Consider the following 14,436-nt stretch of genomic DNA (forward strand, 5'->3'; position numbering starts at 1 on the left):
CCCTCAAGTTCCATCCCTGTTACAAATGGCAAGATTTTCTTCTTTTTTGTGGCTGAATAATTCCTGTGTGTGTGTGTGTGTGTGTGTGTGTGTGTGTAAACACTTAAGTTGTCCCATGTCTTGGCTACTATAATAATGTTGCAATGACATGGGAGCGCAGATATATCTTTGGGATCCTGATTTTATTTTCTTTGGATATATACCCAGAAGTGGAGTTGCTGGGTCATATGGCAGTTCTGTTTTAATTTTTTGAGGAAACTCCATACTGTTTTTCACAGTGGCTGCTCTGATTTACATTCCCACCAACAGTGCACAAGAGTTCCCTTTTCTGCACATCTCACCAACACCTACCTGTCTAATTTTTTAAAAATCTTTTAAGTTTATTTTTTTATGTTGAGAGAGAGAGAGAGCATGAGTAAGGTAGGAGCAGAGAGAGAGAGAGTGAGAGAGAGAGAGAGAGAGAGAGAGAATTGCAAGCAGGCTCTACACTGTCATCTCAGAGCCCGATGCGGGGCTCAAACTCACGAACTGTGAGACCATGACCTGAGCCAAGATCAAGAATTAGATGCTTCACTGATTGAGCCATCCAGGCACCCCTTTTTAATTTTTTTTAATTGAAGTATAGTTGACTACAATATTAGTTTCAGGTGTACAACATCAGGAGTTGATAATTACATACATTATGAAATGCTCATCATGATAGGTCACAATATACTTGTTACTTTTTTTATATATATATAATAGTCATTCTAACACATATGAGGTGATGTTTCATTGTGGCTTTGATTTGCCTGATGATTAGAGAGCATCTTTTCACCTACCCATTGGCTACTTTCTTGTCTTTGGAAAAACATCTATTCAGATCTGCTTATTTTTTAATTGGATTTTTTTTTTTTTTTTTTTTTTTTTTTTTTTGCTATTGAGTTCTATGAGTTCTTCATATCTTTTGGATGTTAAATTTTTATCAGATACATGGTTTGTAAATATTTTCTCCCAGTAGGTTGCCTTTTCATTTTATTAATAGTTTCCTTTGCTGTATGGGAGTTTTGTTTTAATCCCACTTACTTTTTGCTTTTGTTACCTTTGCATTTGGTATCAAATAAAAGAAATTATCACCAAGACAAATATCAAGGAACTTTCCATTTATGGTTTCTTGCAGGAGATTTATGGTTTCAGGTCTTATGTTCAAGTGCTTTAAATTTTGAGTTAATATTTGTGTATGGTGTAAGATAGTGGTCCGGTTTCCCCAACACCATTTATGTATTTTTTATTTTTATTTTTTTAGTGTTTATTTTTTGAGAGAGAGAGACAGAATGTGAGTGGGAGAGGGGCAGAGAGAGGGAGACACAGAATTTGAAGCAAGCTCCAGGCTCTGAGCTTGGTCAGCACAGAGCCTGATGCGAGGCTGGAACTCATGAACCATGAAATCATGACCTGAGACGAAGTCAGACACTCCACCGACTGAGCCACCCAGGCGCCCCTCCCCAACACCATTTATTGAAGAGCCTGTCCTTTCCCCACGATATATTCTTGGCTCCTTCGTTGTAAATTAACTGACCATGTATGTGGGTTTGTTTCTGGGCTTTCTATTCTGTTCCATTGTTCTATGTCTCTGTTTCCATGCCAATACTATATTATTTTGATTACTATTGTTTTGTGATATAGTTTGAAATTGGAGTGTGATGCCTCCAGCTTTGTTCTTTCTTAAGATTGTTTTGGCTGTTCAGGTTCTTTTGTGATTCCATGTAGATTTTAGGATTGTTTCTATTTCTGTGGAAAATGCCATTGGAATTTCAATAAGGATAGCATTGAGTATGTAGGTGCCTCTGCTTTTGAATTCATAAAATAAGAAACTCTTGCAATATCAGGAAGATTTTGACTTCATCTCAAGTTAAACTTCATCGTTTTCTTCAGTCATTCCTCATGACCTGGTTTTAGTGTCACTTACCTTTTTGGTCTTCATTAGCTGATCCCAGTTCAGTTTTTTTAATGCTCTGAATTATTGGCTCCATGACTGGGATATAGTGCTTTAAATTTTTTCTTTTTTCTTTTCTTTTTAAGTTTATTTATTTATTTTGAGAGAAAGAGAGAGGGAGAGCATGAGCTGGGGAGGGGAACAAGGAGAGGGAGAGAAAGAATCCCAAGCAGGCTCCACACTCAGCAAGGAGCCTGATGTGGGGCTTGATCCCATGACCTTGGAATCATGACCTGAGCAGAAACCAAGAGTTGGCCGCCCAACTGACTGAGCCACCTAGGTGCCCCTTAAGTTTTTTTCTGACCAATGCAGAACGATTTGGTACTGTTGTATGATTATATTAGAAACCATATTTTAATCAGAATTGCTCAATGTATCAACAATAGCCAAATTGGAAAGAACCCAAATGTCCATCAACTGATGAAGATGTGGTATATATGTATACATATAGTAGTATTCCATTATATATATATTTATATATATATACATTCTTTTTCATCACCAAGCAGTATTCCATTTTATATATTTTATTTTATTCATATATATATATATATATATATATATATATAAAATGGAATACTATATAATGGAATTCTTTTTCATCGCCTAGTATTCCATTTTATATATTTTATTTTATTCATATATATATATAATGGAATACTACTTGGCGATGAAAAAGAATGAAATCTTGCCATTTGCAACAGCATGGATGGAACTGGAGGGTATTATGCTAGGCAAAATAAGTCAGAGAAAGACAGATATCATATGATTTCACTCATATGTGGAATTTGAGAAACTTAACAGATGATCATAGGGAAAAATAAGATAAAAACAGAGGGGAGGGGCGCCTGGGTAACTCAGTTGGTTAAGTGTTCGACTTCGGCTCGGGTCATGATCTCGCAGTCTGTGGGTTGGGGCACCGTGTCCAGCTCTGTGCTGACAGCTCAGAACTTGGAATCTGCTTGGGATTCTGTGTCTCCCCCTCTCTCTGCCCCTCCCTGTTCTCTTTCTCTCTCTCTCTCTCAAAAATAATAAAACCAGAGTGGGGGTGAACCATAAGATCTCTCTCTCTCTCTCTCCTCAAAAATAAATGAATGTCAAAAAAAAACACAAACAAACCCAGAGAGTGGGGCAAACCATAAAAGACTCTTAAATACAGAGAACAAACTGAGGGTTGATGGGGGTGGGGAAAATGGGTGATGAGCATTAAGGAGGGCAATTGTTGGGATGAGAACTGGGTGTTATATGTAAGTGATGAATCTCTGGAATCTACTCCTGAAGCCAAGACTACACTGTATGTTAGCCAACTTAAGAATAAATTAAAGAAAACCAAATTGCTCAGGTATACGAACATTGATAGCAATTTATATCAGTTATAACCTCTAAAATGTTTTTCATAATTTAGGACCTTCCATTTATGACTAGTGAATTTTATTTTTCAGTTTTGGCTCCTTGTTGCTGCATACATGTTTTGAATTTTAATTTTGGCATTCAACATATTAGCTATCACTCCAAGATGTATTTGCAAATTGGATAAATGAGGCCTTGACCTTGTTGCACAGGACAAAACCAGCCCAGGAGCAAACCATTAAAGACGGCTTTAGTCAGGTTTCATCCATTAATAATAGAGTATGGTTATCAAACCACTTATGAATACATTTAAATTGTCTAGTCTCCAGCTCTTGCACATTGTTCACAAGCCTAACAGTTCTCAATCTACTGGTCCAGTAAATGTGTTCAAAAAAGAAACGTATTCAGTTCAATTTGACTTAGTGACTATACAGTGGGTCCTTTATTGTACCATTTTCTAATTGCTTACAAGCCAGCTACTCTAGAATTTTGTCAAGCAACATAATTCTCACTGGTAATTTCCAGAGAACTCTGCCTCTGTCTTTGGAAAGTTGGTTCTATTAAGAATACTTAAAGGTGTCTGCATGTGGGATGTTGTATGCTCTTCATTAGTGATAGGTGTATGATTTCAATAGAGCTGGAGGTTTTTATTTCTTCTGTTTGTTATATTCTTGAATATTAGGGAGGGGGCGCCTGGGTGGCTCAGTCGGTTGAGCGCCGACTGCGCTCAGGTCACGATCTCGCGGTCCGTGAGTTTGAGCCCCGCATCAGGCCCCTGTGCTGACAGCTCAGAGCCCGGAGCCTGTTTCAATTCTGTGTCTCCCTCTCTCTGACCCTCCCCCATTCATGCTCTGTCTCTCTCTGTCTCAAAAATAAATAAACGTTAAAAAAAAATTAAAAAAAAAAAAAGAATATTAGGGAGGACATTCTGGTTCTGAAGAAGTATTTCTTGCACAAAATTCAGCAGTTTGATCCAGATAGGGTTTCTTAGGTACTGAGTGGTTGGTGCTTATTGAGGGCCTATGATATCATGAGTACAACACTTTTCAGTGCAAGCATGTCTAAACAGAAGTGAAGTTCAATGTCAGGCTTATTCCTTTCAGATTTCTGATAAATGACCCTGCAGCTTACTATGTGATGTAGCCAAATATGATGTTAAGGAGGTAAGTTGATCTGAGGTTAATGAAAGCTAGAATACAGGAAAGGCTATATTTATTTCATAACAGTTTGAGTTGGGTTTAAGACATCGCATTATTTAATCCAGGGATGGAAATGTACACATGAAATCAAGGCCTGTCCCTTTGTTATTCTAAACCTGGGACTTACTGGGGGCACCTGGCTGCCTCAGTTGTTGGAGCACGTGACCTTTGATCTCTGGGTCGTGAGTTCAAACCCCACGCTGGGCATGGGGCGCCTAGGTGGCTCAGTCGGTTAAGTGTCTGGCAGGTCATGATCTCATGGTTTGTGAGTTTGAGCCCCTAGGTTCTCTGCTGTCAGCACAGAGCTCCCTTCGGATCTCCTGCCTCTCTCTCTCTCTGCTCCTCCCCCACTCACACTCTCTCTCTCTCTCAAAAATAAAATAAAAACATTAAAATAAAATTTAAGCCCCATGGGTTGGGCATAGAGATCACTTAAAAACAATAAAAGAAACCTGGGACTTACAGGCTTGTCTCTTGTCTTGCCCTTATCATTGCTCAAGGATTATTTGTGGTAGTTCCTTGATAACATCACAAATTTAAAAGTGATTATTGTCACGATCGTCATAGATTGATATTCAACCCACCTTGGGAACATGACAGGGCTGGGCCCTCGGCGTTGTCTATCTTGGGTTGTCTGTGGAGCCAGGTCCAAAAATCAAAATCTTGAGGTGAAGCCAGAGGTCAGTTCATGTATGACCAGTTCAAAAGCACTGAGCCAAGAGGGAAGAGATGAACTGCAGTGCTGTGGTTCGGCGACGGACATGTTAGTCCCGGAAGCAGACCCAGAGCAAGAAAAGAAGGAATGAGGTCTGAGCACGCGGTGCTGTGGGGTTGGCTCAGGTGAACCTTAGCAGAAGTGGATTCTCAGAGCTTGGGCATCCCTTTCATTGTTTTCATGCCACCTGATGATTGGATATGAAGCTTTCACATGGGAGGCTCTCAGCCAACAGCTGTCCTTGTCACCATTGTCATGGGGTTGTCCCTCTTATACTGAGACTCAGTTATCTGGAACTAGAGATATGAATACACATAAAATATTATTTACTTGTATTCATGTATCTTGAGCTTCAATTTCTCTAGTAACTAAGTGTATATTAAGTATTATTTTCCTTAGTAGAAAAGATGGAAGTCAGGGTTTATATCCTGAGAATCTTAATTCTGAAAAGTCCCTTATTTCCTAGATGGCGGTCTCGGAGCTAGTTAGTACTTGTTTTATTTTACTGTGTTGAATTACTGCTTTCTCTTGGCCTATGTGACACTCAACTCTCCTTGGTTTTCCTTAGATTCCCCTCCTACTCCTTCCCTGCTGGCTCACCGTCTTCGACCAGGCACTTACTTACATGCTAGAGTTCTGGAAGGCTCAGTCCGATCCCCTCCTCTTTTCTCGCTGCATTCTTTGTCCCTAATCAGAGATCTCATCTTTGCACATCAGTGATCATATTTGTGCAGGTTTCAGGTACCATCTTTATGTTAACCGATCTCAAATTTTCCTCTGTGTCTCTCCTCTGAGCACCGGCCCTGTATGTCTATTTGCTTAGCATCTCTGATTGTCTTGCGGGCACCTTAAGTTCACGATAGCTATCTTCTCCTCACACTGAGGTTTCCGTGTTCCAGAACCCAGAATCATAGTACCTTCTAGCACTTGCCTAAGCCGAAAAAGCCTGGGAGTCATCCTTGGAACTTGTCTTTTCCTTACGTCACATATCCAATTCATTATCAAATGCTGTTTATTTTATCTCCTAAATAGTTCTTTGCTTTTCTTCCTGTCTACTCTCCTCCCACTACCCAAAGACATCATCCCTACTTGTGGACCGCAATCAGTCTTCCTGAATCTGCTTTTGCTCCCCTTAGTATACATATCCTCCAGGTGGTCATCATTTGCTGGTTAAAATCATCCAGTGTTCTCATGAGAAAAAGAAAAAAAGTTCTTAACGTGACTGCAGACTTCCCCGGTTTGCTTCTTCTTTAACCTTCCCAGCCTCATCTAACACCACCCTCCTTACTAGAGAGCAGGGTGGGAGAGCCACAGATTCCCATCCCCTGAAGTTGCCACATGCATCCCCAACACAGTCTTCACACATGCTGTTTCCTCAACATAGGACACCTCCCCCCTCATGCCCTTCCCCGGCTAGCTACCTACGATCTAATCATCTGAAAGCTCACTTCTCACCTTATTTGTTCACGGGCGTCCTGACGTCCCTATGCTCTCAGAGCACTCACGTCCCACCTCCCCGACAGCTGTTTTCTGTGCTTCCCAATTAAACTAAGTACTAACACTTGAGTCCTTGGATCAGCATCTACTTCTTATGAACCTCAAACCAAGATATGCAATAAATCTCACAGTGTGTCTCAGAGTGTGGTGCCTGGCCTCGCGGTCTCAACATTATCTGGAAATCTGTTAGAAAAGCAAATTCTTTTTTGGAATACAATTTTTTTTAAGTTTATTTATTTATTTTGAGAGAGAGAGAGAGAGATAGCATGAGTAGGGGAGGGACAGAGAGAGAGAATCCCAAGCAAGCTCCACGCCGTCAACACAGAACCCAACGCAGGGCGCTTGAACCCACGAACCATGAGATTGTGAGCTGAGCTGAAACCAAGAGTCAGATGCTTAACCAACTGAGCCACCCAGGCTCCCTAGAAAAGCAAAGTTTTAACCCAGACTTCTGATACAGTAGCTCTGAAGTTGGGGTTAGCAATCTGTGTTTTAACAAAGCCTTGAGGTGATTCCCATGCACCTTGAAGTATAGAACCACTGGAGTAAGTGATATTTTGTGTCCCAAACAGAAAACCCATCTCTTTCCCCCTTGTTCCAAATATATCTCTAAAAAGTTAAAAAGCAAAAACAAAAACAAAAACGGGGGTGGGGGTGCCTGGGTGGCTCAGTCAGTTAAACATCTGACTCCTGATTGTAGCTCAGATCATGATCTCATGGTTTCAGAGTTCAAGCCTGGCGTTGGGCTCCGTGCACTGACCCTGCGGAGTCTGCTTGGGATTCTCTGTCTCTCCCTCTCTCTGTCCCTCCCCCACTAGCACTCTTTCTGTCTCTCTCAAAATAAATAAATAACTTTAAAAAAATAAAAATAAAAAGTTAAAAAATATAATATTCAGAATTTTAAAAATAATCTTAGCTATTTGGGGGCACTAACCATCTTGAAAGGATTCTTAAGAGTTTTAGACCATCACTGCTTTTTATTCTTCTATACATTCCATATACAAGACTGATCCCATTAAAAAAAATTGATGTTATTCAGACATGCTGGTACTTTGATTTCTTTAACTATTTCCCACTTTCCTTTCTTACTGAGATCGGTTTATGATAGCATTATTAAAATTTCCTTTCTAATACCTTTTTTGTTTTTAATGTCTTTGGTCTGGGGATCATGCTACCTTTATCTGAACTCTTGAAATCTGATTCTGTCCCCCACTAATTCATGAGTAATTTTCCTTTAAAGATTTTTTTCCCAATCTATTAACACATTCCATTCAAAGTTCTTTTCAGTTGTACCTTGATAATTTGACAATCTGTCTTTTTTTAGGAGATATTTATTCCCAACAATGTTACATATTTTCACTGTCTTCCAATATTGAATCTCTAACTGAATCTCTGTTCATATCTTGTGCTTCTGTAATGAAGCCAGACACTTGCGAGTTTAGCTTCTCTGGTCCAAATATTAGTGAAGTTTTGAACACAGGAAGATTAATTTCATCAACTTTCTTCCACTATAAAAATGGTGGCAGACCGTTTTCTTGTCCATAGGAATGCAAGAACATAAGGAGAAATATTTGATAATCCTAGAATTTGAGTGTTATTTTTGAAAACTATAAATTGTGTGTACTGTTTTGTTCTTTTGTTCTTTGGTATTTACCAATTTCTGCACACTATAAAAATAATAAATTCCTTAGCATGGAAATCAATGCAATTTTCCACTAGTCTCCATTACACAATCTACAATCTGGTTTAAGTTAACTGTTTGAAATTCTCCCCAAATACTCTTCACTTAGTCTCTTTTCTTTTTTCTTTATAGTACCTCTCCTTTAAGTTTTTTTTTTTTTTACATTTATTTATTTTTGAGAGACAGAGAGAGAGAGCACGAGTGAAGGAGGGGCAGAGACAGAAGGAGACACGGAATCTGAAGCAGGCTCCAAGCTCTGAGCAAGCTGTCAGCACAGAGCCCGAGGCGGGGCTTGAACCCATAAACCATGAGATCATGACCTGAGCCGAAGTTGGATGCTCAACCGACTGAGCCACCCAAGTGCCCCTATAGTATCTCTCCTTTAAATTCTTTTCCCATACCTCATTTCGAAATTTGATTCATTCATAGCTCAACAATATAAATTAAATGACTAACCTAGATATGTTCTAGTGCTTATGATGTATCAATGAAAAAAACAAAAATCTCTGCCTTCATGAAGCTTATATTCTGCTTGATCTTTAGGCAGAATTTATTACTCAATAGCAATTTATTTATACCTCTAATGGAACATTACAATTAATTTGTATTAAGTCTCTTTCCCAACTAGACCAGTTGTTTTCAACACTGCCTGCTCACTAGGACCACCTGGGACCTTTGGAAAAACAATCATACTCAGATTCCATCTCCAGAGGTTTTTATTTATTTGGTTTGGCAGGCGGGGGGGGGGGGGAGGGAACGCCCACATGATTCTAATATACAGCCGGGGGTTGAGAACTAACCACTGCACCAGAATAGACTATGAAGTTTTTGAGGGTATGATAATGTTGCTCATTTGGTATTGCCCAACCTAACACACAGTGGGCAATCAACACGTGTTTGTTGAACTGTTTTGTGGCAGTAAGGAGAAATGGCACCGCTCTCCCTTCACTGAGGGACTATGATGTTGAGATAATAGTCTCTAAGGGGACTTGAAGGAATTGGATTCATTTTAGGTAATGATTACGATGCATAATCAATAAAAATTAACAGGCAATATCCAGCTCTTCCTGTAAGTGGCCTGAGGTCATCTCTGGAAATGGTTTGCTACTCACTTGACCAGAAGACCCTGCAAAATGATTCAAATCAAGAGATTCAAGTCTTCGTGTTCACCTTGAGAACACACATGAAGCTGTCCAGGCCATCAAGGGTATGCATATCTGAAAAGCCACCAAGTATCCAAAGGATGTCACTTTACAGAAGCACTGTGTGCCATTCCATCACTACAACGGTAGAGTTGGTACATGTGCCCAGGCAAACAGTGGGGCTGGACACAGGGTCGGTGGCCCAAAAAGAGTGCAGAATTTTTACTGCAGGTGCTTAAAAATGCAGAGAGTAATGCTGAACTTAAGGGTTTAGATGTAGATTCTGTGGTCATTGAGCACATCCAGGTGACAAAGCCCCTAAGAAGAGACGTAGAACTTACAGGGCTGGCTCCTGGTCGGATTAACCCTACATGAGCTCTCCGTGCCACAGTGAGATGATGCTTGCTGAAGAAGGGCAGATTGTTCCTAAACCAGAAGAAGAAGTTGCACAAAAGAAAAAGATATCCCAGTGGCGCACGGGTGGTTCAGTCAGTTAAATGTTCGAATCAATTTCAGTTCAGGTCATGATCTCACAGTTTGTGGGTTTGAGCCCAGCATTGGGCTCTGCAGTGATGTGGAGCCTGCTTGGGATTCTCTCTTCCTCTCTCTCTGCCCCATACCCCACTCGTGCTTGCTCTCTCTCTCTCTCTCTCTCACAGAATAAACTTAAAAAAAATTTTTTTTGAAAACCTGTTATAAAAAAAAAAAAAAGATACCCGGAAGAAACTGCCCGTCCCCAACTCATGCACACACACACTCTCTCAAAATAAATAAATAAACATTAAAATAAAATAAAGATTACATGGCAACTGGGGATAGAGGAGAACTCTATGTGTAGACTCCAAAAAAACTGTGCAACCCTGCCATGATTTTAAGCTTTGGGGACAGTTATTATCCTGAAGTGTTGTGATACATTTTCATGATTCTGTGACAGGAAAACTGGCAGCTCTGGGGGAAGGAAGCACGCATTTCTACTTTTTATCTGTCACGTAAGTAACGTCTTGTTCTTAAATACCAGGTGGAGTTAGCTGTAGCGACGAACATGCAGAAGGTAAGCGGAATGGCGTCTAATTAAGGGTGTAGGCAAGCGGCACACTGAACAGGCCGGCTAAAGCACATCCACTTAATAGCCACAAGGTGGCAGCCTAGAACTAGGACATGACGGCTGAAAGGTTCGAGGACCGAACACCTTGAACACTCTCCAGAGCGGAGAATGGAGAGCAGGTCTATTGAGGCAATCCAAAAGGAAAAGAGGGAAAGAGATTGTAGTACTTACAGCATTCATCTTTAGAATTTTGTGTCCCCTAGAATAAAAGCCAGCCAGACACACACATACACCCAGACACGGCAAAGTCTCATCGAATGCACGCTTAACTTGCCTCGCTCTCTGAGATTCTTTTATTTATTTATTTTATTATTATTATTATTATTATTTTAAGTTTACATCCAAGTTAGCTAGCATATAGTGCAACAATGACTTCAGGAGTAGATTCCTTAATGCCCCTTACTCATTTAGCCCATCTCCCCTCCCGCACCCCCTCCAGTAACCCTCTGTTTGTTCTCCATATTTAAGAGTCTCTTATCCCCCTCCCTGTTTTATATTATTTTTGCTTCTCTTCCCTTGTGTTCATATGTTCTGTGTCTTAAAGTCCTCATATGAGTGATAACTTGCCTCACTCTCAAGAAGCCCTACATGAGTTTGAGATGTTTCATGCATGAGTTGGCTGTTTCCTCACGTGTTTTCTCAGGTGGACGTCACTTCCTTTGTACCATTTAGGATATGATCTTTCTTTTTTTTTTTTTTTAAATATATGAAATTTATTGTCAAATTGGTTTCCATACAACACCCAGTGCTCATCCCAAAAGGTGCCCTCCTCAATACCCATCACCCAACCTCCCCTCCCTCCCACCCCCCATCAACCCTCAGTTTGTTCTCAGTTTTTAACAGTCTCTTATGCTTTGGCTCTCTCCCACTCTAACCTCTTTTTTTTTTTTTTTTTTCCCTTCCCCTCCCCCATGGGTTTCTGTTAAGTTTCTCAGGATCCACATAAGAGTGAAACCATACGGTATCTGTCTTTCTCTGTATGGCTTATTTCACTTAGCATCACACTCTCCAGTTCCATCCATGTTGCTACAAAAGGCCATATTTCATTCTTTCTCATTGCCACGTAGTATTCCATTGTGTATATAAACCACAATTTCTTTATCCATTCTAGGGTATGATTTTTCAAGACTATTTAAGGACTTCCTGAGAGAAGTTGTGCTTTTATTTGATTTTCACCTAACATATTTATTTTCTTTTTTTTTTTTTTTTTTAGTTTGAGAGAGAAAGAGAGAGAGAGCATGAGAGGGGGAGAGGGGCAGAGAGAGAGGGAGGGAGAGAGACAGATTGAGAATCTTAAGCAGGGTCTAGATCCCACAACCCTGGGATCATGACCTGAGCCAAAATCGAGTCGGATGCTCAACTGACTGAGCCACCCAAGCACCCCTAACGTATTTACTTTTGAGCTTAACCCTCTTATAATATGTTACTCTACTCTGCGTATGAAAATATACTTTTACAAATGTGTATGTAGATTATACATAAATGTATCTTATGTGTTATAAATATATCTAACATATAATGATAAATTGGGAAACCAATGTTTTCCATCATTCCTTGCATGCAGTAGGTGCTCAATGTATGTTTACTGAACTGAAGGGGAACAGAGATAAAGTGTCTAGGAAAAGGAAGGTACAGACTTAGCAGCAGAGCAAAAATTCAACACAATGTAGAAGTCATCGAATGTCATAGAGCAGAGGCCACAGTACAGAGGGTCATACACTACTCAACATAGTGTAGACAGGTCAACAAGCAACAGGGGAAAAAGAGAATTCCCACTTCTCTGCCTCTTCTCAGAGCAAAACTACCACATCCAGGAGGCCGTGAGACTCAGGGTCTCTTCCTCTGGTTGGATTCAAACTGTCACCACGTCTACATGTCTTTCTAGTGATTTGAACACCAGTTCTTCTAAGATGAATATGAAACTTCAGTAAAAATAAGAATACCATGAAGCTGATTACCGGAAGGCAAAGTTTTGAGGGTAAGCATGCAGTTTGAACTCATATGTCCAGTACTGTGCACAGAGTAAGTACTTAATAAAGACTGATTACAAACCCAACCCCTCCAAAAAGAAGTTCAGGAGATAAGCACTGAACCACATGAATGTAGGGAATTACTGGAGGACTGAAAAGGAAATGTTATTTATGGTAAACCATTTATATACTCCTTCAAACATAGCTTTTGTTAAGTATCCAACAAATCACAATTACATTTGAGCAAAGTCACCTTTCCCCAGACACACACTAGGCTAAAAGCAATGTCTATAGAGAGGGTAAAGGTTACCATATCACCCTGCCGTCAAGGAACTTATAACTTAGTGGCAAAGGATGATGTGTCCATAAAAAAAAAAAAAAATTCAATGATGTATGGCAAAAATAAATGCTGTAGAATCCCAGAGGAGGGAGAGGTCATTTTTTTTTTTTTTTTTTTTTTTTGACGTTGAAGCATTCACAGAGGAGACTGACATTGACCTGCACTTTGGAACATGACTCAGACATAGATAATACCAGGAGGGGGAACATGGTTGGAGCAGAGGGCCAGGGAACAGGCTCGGGAAGGTGTACTTAGGAGGGTGAGGAGACTAGAGTCACAGAACAGAAGTTCGTGGAGGGTGTGGCATGAGATAAGACAGAGATACATATGGGGCAGAGCTGAGGCTTCCTGGGGGCCAAGCTCACGAAGTCTGTTCTTTATCCTAAAGGCACTGAAGATCTTTGAAGAGGGTAGTGACCGGTGGAGGCTGAACTCTTGAAAGATTATGCGGTGTATGTTGATTTGGGAATGATGAGAGATTTAGATGGTATTTTATTGTGTTTTTTAAAAATTATCCAAACACCATAAAATACAATCTGTAGCTGCCATGTGTATGTAAATGTTCAAACGTATTATAGTCAATAGATTTATTACACAATTATAACTAAGTCACAAAATAAATAGGAGAATCACATGTTATTTTAAATACAGTATTTTAAAATTCAGATGTTACTGGGGAGTGGATGATGAATGAGAGGAACAATGGCTATGACTTCATTTGGAAGTCACATTCCCAACCCTACCTGGAGGGCTGAGACCAGAATCGTAGTTTTGAAAGGCGTTTTCTGTGGCCAGCAGGGCAGTGGGTCGCTATACACTATGGGGTGTCAAAGGGCCAGCTAACCTGAATCAAAAGTTCTCTTGTCCAAGATCTCCAGCCAACTGCAGCACAAACCATTTTTTTTTAATGTTTATTTTTAAGAGAGAGAGAGAGAGAGAGAGAGCACAAGCACAATTGGGGGAGGGGCAGAGACAGAGAGGGAGACACAGAATCTGAAACAGGTTCCAGGCTCTGAGCTGTCAGCACACAGCCCAACACGAGCCTTGAACTCAGGAACAGCGAGATCATGACCTGAACTCTGACACTTAACCGACTGAGCCACCCAGGTGCCCCAGGAGCACAAACCTTTTGTAAAGACAAATGGTATCCACATTTTCACTTATGTAATGGAAAAATACATCTGCTATAGTCTGGCAGCTCATCAAAAGATTAAATACAGAGTTACCTTATGAACACAACAATTCCACTCCTAGTATATGCCCGAAAGAAATGAAAAATATAGCCACATTAAAAACTTGTGCAAGAATGTTCATAGCAACATTATTCATAGTAGACAAAAATTGGACACAACCCAAATGTCTATCAAATGATGAATGGATAAATAATAAAATGTGGCATATTCATATAAATGAAATATTGTTTGACAATAAAGAACTGAAATACTGATACATTCTACAATAG

At 40.0% G+C, this 14,436-nt stretch overlaps 1 pseudogene; it reads left to right on the plus strand.

Moving 5' to 3' along the window:
- The first annotated feature begins 9,181 nt into the window (after window positions 1–9,181).
- Window positions 9,182–10,056, plus strand: LOC122232392 (annotated as a pseudogene).
- The last annotated feature ends 4,380 nt before the right edge of the window (window positions 10,057–14,436 follow it).

This window comes from Panthera tigris, chromosome D3 (assembly GCF_018350195.1).
Source record: "Panthera tigris isolate Pti1 chromosome D3, P.tigris_Pti1_mat1.1, whole genome shotgun sequence".
NCBI classification, from domain to species: Eukaryota; Metazoa; Chordata; class Mammalia; order Carnivora; family Felidae; genus Panthera; species Panthera tigris.